A 7,775-nucleotide genomic window follows, 5' to 3' on the forward strand; every position below is an offset into this window, starting at 1 on the left:
ATGGAATGTAGTCGAATTAAGTCGGGTGATGCTGAGGGAATTAGATTAGGAAATGAGGCACTTATAGTAGATAAGGAGTTTTGCTATTTGGGGAGCAAAATAACTGATGATGGTCGAAGTAGAGAGGATATAAAATGTACACTGGCAATGGCAAGGAAAGCGTTTCTGAAGAAGAGAAATTTGTTAACATCGAGTATAGATTTAAGTATCAGGAAGTCATTTCGGAAAGTATTTGTATGGAGTGTAGCCATGTATGGAAGTGAAACATGGACGATAAATAGTTTGGACAAGAAGAGAATAGAAGCTTTCGAAATGTGGTGCTACAGAAGAATGCTGAAGATTAGATGGGTAGATCACATAACTAATGAGGAAGTATTTAATAGGATTGGGGAGAAGAGAAGTTTGTGGCACAACTTGACCAGAAGAAGGGATCGGTTTATAGGACTTGTTCTGAGGCATCAAGGGATCACCAATTTAGTATTGGAGGGCAGCGTGGAGGGTAAAAATCGTAGAGGGAGACCAAGAAATGAATACACTAAGCAGATTCAGAAGGATGTAGGTTGCAGTAGGTACTGGGAGATGAAGAGGCTCGCACAGGATAGAGTAGCATGGAGAGCTGCATCAAACTAGTCTCAGGACTGAAGACCACAACAACAATAACAGTCTTCTGACTCGTTTGATGCGGTCAGCCGCCCAACCTCTTCATCTCAAAGTAGCACCACCACTCAGCGTGCTCAGTTATTTGTTGGACGTACTCCAAACTCTGTCTATCCCCGCAGTTTCCACCATCTATAGCTGCCTCTAGTACTATGAGAGTTATTCCCTGATGTCTTAGCACATGTCCTACCTCCTGCCCTTTCTTCTTGTCGGTGTTTTCCATATTTCCTTCAAAAAATTGCTCTGAGCACGATGGGACTTGACATCTGAGGTCATCAGTCCCCTAGAACTTAGAACTACTTAAAGCTAACTAACCTAAGGACATCAGACACATCCATGCCCGAGGCAGGATTCGAACCTGCGACCGCAGCGGTCACGCGGCTCCAGACTGTAGCGCTTAGAACCGCTCGGTCACCTCGGCCAGCCATATTTCCTCCCTGTGCTCTTCTGCAGAGAACCTCCTCATTTCTTACCTTATCGGTCCACCCAATTTTTAACATTAAACATTCTGTAGCACCACATTTCAAGCGCTTCGGTTCTCTTCTTTCCCGGTTTTCTCGCAGACCAGGATTCACTACCATGCAATGCTGTGCTCGAAACGTACATTCCCAGCAACATCTCCCTCAAATTAAGTCTAATGTTTGATACCAGTAGACTTCTCTTGATCACGAATTCCCCCTTCCCCTGCACTAATCTGCTTTTTATGTCCCGTTTGTTTCGTATGTCATGGGATATTTTGCTTCCTAGGTGGGAGAATTCCTCAACTTCGTCTACTTCTTGGTCACCAATTCTGATCTTAAGTTTTAGCTAGCCTCATTTCCGCTTATCGCCATTACTTTCGTCTGTCTTCGATTTACTCTCAATCTGCAGGGTGGTCAGTAGCAGTCTGAAAAACTTGCTTGTAGGGTGGGCTGTGCTGAGAAATAATTTTTAACAAAAAAAATTCGGTACGTCGGACCGTTTGCAAGTTAAGTAGCATTGCAGTTAGCCAATCATGCCATTGCACACACAGATTAAAATTGCATTCCACAGACGGTATTCGCCAAATGTGTCGCTTGGTTTCCTAAAACCGAACAATAAAGCAATATAAAAATTGGACGTGGCACGGTAGTAAGGGTCGAACCTGAGCACATTTCCAGAATCGACCGCAACTCCCATATGTCACTGTCAGTTCTCAAAGCATACTCGGATAGCCAAATTGATTAAGGCCACCATTCGTGACAAGCAGGAAATCCAAGATCGAGTCCCACTCTAGCACAAATTTTCATGTGTTACAAAAATATCTTCTTACCCAGTGCTGCTAAAGTCAGGAAAATCCCACACCCCCAAATAAATTTCATAAATGTAGTACAGTTCCAAGATCGTCAACAGTGTTTGCTTCCTCAGACATTGTTGAAAATAGCTATTACAAGCATCGACGGGCAAAAGGACGACCATAATATTAATGTTGAACATGTTCATCTCCTTGAAACCTTGTGGTGGGTATGCAGGTGAAGTTGCGAACGATGGGTACGTTTACAGTATGTATGACACACGGAAGCGTGCTCAGATAGCCGAACTGGTTAAGGCGGTCGCTTGTGAGAATCAGGAAATGCAGGATCTCCTAGTCCAGTACCAATTTTCATGTGTCACGAATATGCCATACTTTCATACCTAATACAGCTAATGTCAGCAAGATTCTGCAACTGCAAATAAATTTCGTGAATGAAGATAGATTGATTTTTCTTGAGTCTTGCTGACAGATGTGAAAATTACCTAACTATCAGTTTAATAAGTCACGGATCCAAAATACTAACACGAATTCTTTACAGGCGAATGGAAAAACTGGTAGAAGCCGACCTCGGGGAAGATCAGTTTGGATTCCGTAGAAATATTGGAACACGTGAGTCAATACTGACTCTACGACTTATCTTAGAATCTATATTAAGGAAAGGCAAACCTACGTTTCTAGCATTTGTAGACTTAGAGAAAGCTTTTGACAATGTTGACTGGAATACTCTCTCTCAAATTCTGAGGGTGGCAGGGGTAAAATACAGGGAGCGAAAGGCTATTTACAATTTGTACAGAAACCAGATGGCAATTATAAGAGTCGAGCGGCATGAAGGGGAAGCAGTGGTTGGGAAGGGAGTGAGACAGGGTTGTAGCCTATCCCCGATGTTATTCAATCTGTATATTGAGCAAGCAGTAAAGGAAACAAAAGAAAAATTCGGAGTAGGTATTAAAATCCATGGAGAAGAAATAAAAACTTTGAGGTTCGCCGATGACATTGTGATTCTGTCAGAGACAGCAAAGGACTTGGAAGAGCAGTTGAATGGAATGGACAGTGTCTTGAAAGGAGGATATAAGATGAACATCAACAAAAGCAAAACGAGGATAATGGAATGTAGTCGAATTAAGTCGGGTGATGCTGAGGGAATTAGATTAGGAAATGAGGCACTTAAAGTAGATAAGGAGTTTTGCTATTTGGGGAGCAAAATAACTGATGATGGTCGAAGTAGAGAGGATATAAAATGTACGCTGGCAATGGAAAGGAAAGCGTTTCTGAAGAAGAGAAATTTGTTAACATCGAGTATAGATTTAAGTATCAGGAAGTCATTTCGGAAAGTATTTGTATGGAGTGTAGCCATGTATGGAAGTGAAACATGGACGATAAATAGTTTGGACAAGAAGAGAATAGAAGCTTTCGAAATGTGGTGCTACAGAAGAATACTGAAGATTAGATGGGTAGACCATATAACTAATGAGGAGGTATTGAATAGAATTGAGGAGAAGAGAAGTTTGTGGCACAACTTGACTAGAAGAAGGGATCGATTGGTAGGACATGTTCTGAGGCATCAAGGGAGCACCAATTTAGTATTGGAGGGTAGTGTGGAGGGTAAAAATCGTAGAGTGAGACCAAGATATGAATACACTAAACAGATTCAGAAGGATGTAGGTTGCAGTAAGTACTGGGAGATGAAGAAGCTTGCACAGGATAGAGTAGCACGGAGAGCTGCATTGAACCAGTCTCAGGACTGAAGACCACAACAACAACAAGTCTTGCTTCCATAATTTTATATTTTTGTCTTCGTAATATACTTTAAAAAGTATTTTTGTTGAACACAATTCATTCACTGTGTAGGCTACGTTCAGTGTACAACTGTACGGCCGGCCGTGGTGGCCAAGCGGTTAAAGGCGCTACAGTCTGGAACCGCGTGACCGCTACGGTCGCAGGTTCGAATCCTGCCTCGGGCATGGATGTGTGTGATGTTCTTAGGTTAGTTAGGTTTAAGTAGTTCTAAGTTCTAGGGGACTGATGACCTTAGAAGTTAAGTCCCATAGTGCTCAGAGCCAGCCAACTGTACTAATTGTAGTTACGAATCAGTTGGAAAGTCAGTGGCGGCCAGTTATATTGTACCAATGTGCACACTGTATTTATCACACTAAAATTATACCCTTTCGCTTCGAATGCAAGACACTTAAATTACGCCATTTCTCTTCGAGTACGAGCCGGAAATCGTGCTATAATTATGCCATTTCCCGTACAATACATGCTAGTATCCAAATAAAATGGACGAAAGTATGTTTTGGCGCACTCTTTTCGCAATATTTGGAAACCAGTGTGGTGTACGTCCGCCCTGCAAGAAACTCAGAGAAGCGACGCAGCTGCCTGTTTTCGGGTGCGCACGCTCTGATGACGTCACTCCTTCCAGCACTACGAGTGCAACGTTGGAACTGCGTGTAGTTTACTGAGCAAAATTAGAGTGGGAGAACTTTTTAAACAACCTTCGTTGCGACGGCATTGTGGGTGAGGTTTGTAAAGTACAGACCGGTAATTTGTGGACCCAGCTTACATTCCTATTGATATCAATTTTTTTCATTGTATTTTATTCCTCGCAATGTTAACCAGTTGATTATAAAATTTTAAAGTAACACTTCAGTTTATGTACGTGAAATTAATAAATTCGATAAAGATACGATTACTATCCTTGCAGGTCGGAAGGCTATAGCTAGCAACTATACGAGATAATTTAGTATGAAAGTGTTTCCTGTAGTTGATTTGCTAAAGAGGCCGTTTTGCAGTACGTCTTTGGAGGAGAAAGTGAGATTTACAGAGTTAGGTAGATATACTTCAAGTTTAAATCTAAGCATACAGGGGCAGGGACGAGGCTTTCCGATGTGCCTCACGTAACACTGAAATTTCGAAATACTTGCAATTTGAGCAGCTTCTTAATTGTCCAGAACCAATCCATAAGCTCAAATAACCAGACTCTTAAGAAGATCTAGAAAAACATTTACCTCCAACTATGAAAGAAATGGAAGACATTATTAAACCTCATAAAGATAGTGGAGGAGTTTCAATTACAGTAGAACTTTTGAAATGCTCTCAACTAAAAATAAAATAATGAGCCAAAACTAATCATTGAGAAAACTATGAGAACAGAAAAACTCCCAAGAGAGTTCAAGGTGACTCTGATACATCCACTATATGAGAAAGGCAATAAACAAAATGTTAACAACAACATAGGAATTTCTTTGCAATCAGGTTCATATAACATATTTTACGAGATTCTGCTAAACAGAGTAGAGACAATATTGGAGAGTAATTTAGGTGAGTATCAAGGTGGTATTAGGAAGAGCAGATCTTGTTATAAACAAATAATTAATCTGAAGTCAATCATTTTCCACAGACTAATAAATTCAAAAGTTCAGTATTTTTATTTGAAATTATGTGTAGTATACTGTGGAAGCCTAGACTATGAGGAATTAATAAAGCTCCATTATCTGACTCCACTGAGACACAGTGGTGTAAAGAACAGACTGTTAATTTGTGCACTTCAGTTCGATTCCTGCTGGCATAAATTTTTTTCATCTTATTTTATTCCTCGCAATCTTTTTATATAAATTATAAATTTAAATATTTTTAAACAGTTCGATGTAATTATTACTGTAAGGCAAAAGGCTGTAGGCCACCACATTTTGGCACATTGGCGTAACTTCGCATGAGCTGCCACTGGTTCGAGTATCATACTTTAGGTATCAGCATGTTTTCGTTTCTAGCGTACATAACCGTAGAACTTAGCTACTTTAGTAACTGTGTTTTCTGGATCTTCACGGTCATGTGAAATGACTGGCAGATTGGGAATCTTAGTGGCCTGGTGAGAGAGTTTCGACTGAACGCCACATCGGTGACTTGCGTGTCCATAACATATTCCTGTTAATGTGGAATACGTTCCACACGAATCTCCACATCACTGAGAGGTGAAGGTTACATTAAAGACAGACTGGAAACTTCCGTGGTACGGCCAGAATTCGATACCGTAACCTCTCGGTTTTCAGAAACGAGCCTTACCACTAGGCCACTAGGTCCTACACAGGTGTAAGAACTCCAGAGAGACTAGGTTCTGATGTGTGGATTATTTCTTTTTCATGAACGCTAAGTGATCCTCGCTGACCAAGTTCCATAACTGTGGTGCCTTCTGTTGCCAAAAGTGATAACTTCTAGTGGGAGCAGAGGGACAGAATGTTAGTGCGGCGTTGTCCGAACAACACACAGCCAAGGCAAAAGCACCACAGGCGCAAAGATGGGAGTTGGTGCCAGTGCCATACAGACTCGCCACTTGTATCAGTTCCACCAGCGCCTCAGGCGGCGCTGAGGCTGAAGATATCGACTTGGCTTGGGCCAATTGCCATCCGAGTGCTATCCGCCAATGACCAGACGACAACGGACGAAAGCCTACTCGGAAGATAGGAGAGCAGCTCTCGCCCACTTGGTTATAGATCATCGTCCAGGGCTGACTTCGTATAGTGAACTCTTAGAAGTGAACAGACAGTTGTTGTAAATTACATATGGCCCACCCGATTAGCCGTGCAGTCTGACACACTGCTTTCTGGGCAAGAAGGCGTGCCGGTCCCCGGCACGAATCCGCCCAGTGTATTAGTGTGTGACCAGTCTGTGGATGATTTTTAAGATGGTTTTCCATTTGCCTCGGCGAATGCGGGCTGGTTCCCCTTATTCCGCCTCAGTTACACTATGTCGGCAATTGCTGCGCAAACACTGTCTCCACCTACGCGCACACCATAACGACTCCACCATGCAAACATAGGGGTTACACTCTTCTGGTGTGAGATGTTCCCGTGGGGGGAACTTCCAATAATAATTGTTTACTTTCAAACTGAAGGGATAAGAAGTGTGGTCGTTTCGATATAACATTGTAAAGTTCAATTTAATGAGATTTCTTACCTTTAAAATTGATTTATCAGAATATTAACGTTACATAATTATTCAAATAAAATTATTGCCTCAAAAGTTGTTATAGTAAATTTATTTCTGACACTTTAAAGATAAACTGACATAAAGTACTGAAACAGCTCCTTCACAGGCGACCAAAGCAGTCTTCGTAGATACAGTTTTCTTTCAGTGGGTTTGTCGTAAGGTAAGGCTACATAGCTGCAAGCTGTTTGCTTCACGGGTGTGGATAAAAGCAAATCTAGGTGTGTGTAACAACTTCTGTGGCATACGAATCGTGAAAATCTAACCCCATTATTAACACCTCACTTTGGAGAGAAAGTTAAAACATAAATAGGCGTCTTGCTAATAATAGTATTCTGTTAGATAACACATGTCAAAAATTTGTGTTAGGAACTGTCGTTAAGGTTAGCTAAAACAGCGTAATGTTGTGCATTTTGATGAAAAAGCTCTACCGTGCGATCTAAAAATTGTATGTTTTTGAGAAGCGAATGTAGTCAGTGCGGGAGGGATGAAGGTTCTTCTTCCTTGTTAGTCAGCAGTCCCAGGAGGTAGAGGCATAGACTGTGCATGTCCCTATCTCCGCTGTGTTAACGCTTGAAACCAACGTATATGTCACGTGACTTGGGGCGGAGAGCCGAGTTCCCATCACTACATGATGTGTGAAGTGGAGCTGACAGTTACAGTTTCTCTCATTTACAGCTGAAATCAAGCATTGATTTGGACAATTCAACGAACTGTAGTACCACTCTTACACATGTAGTAGTGCAGTTAACCTAGTTTCTCCAAAGTTCCTGATAATAAAGCAGTGGCTATAGTTTTTGCATGTGGTTAAGTTGAAATGTATTGACAGTTCTTCTAACAAGTAACAGAATCTCTGCGCTTTAGT

Source organism: Schistocerca nitens, chromosome 10 (genome assembly GCF_023898315.1).
Source record: "Schistocerca nitens isolate TAMUIC-IGC-003100 chromosome 10, iqSchNite1.1, whole genome shotgun sequence".
Classification (NCBI taxonomy): Eukaryota; Metazoa; Arthropoda; class Insecta; order Orthoptera; family Acrididae; genus Schistocerca; species Schistocerca nitens.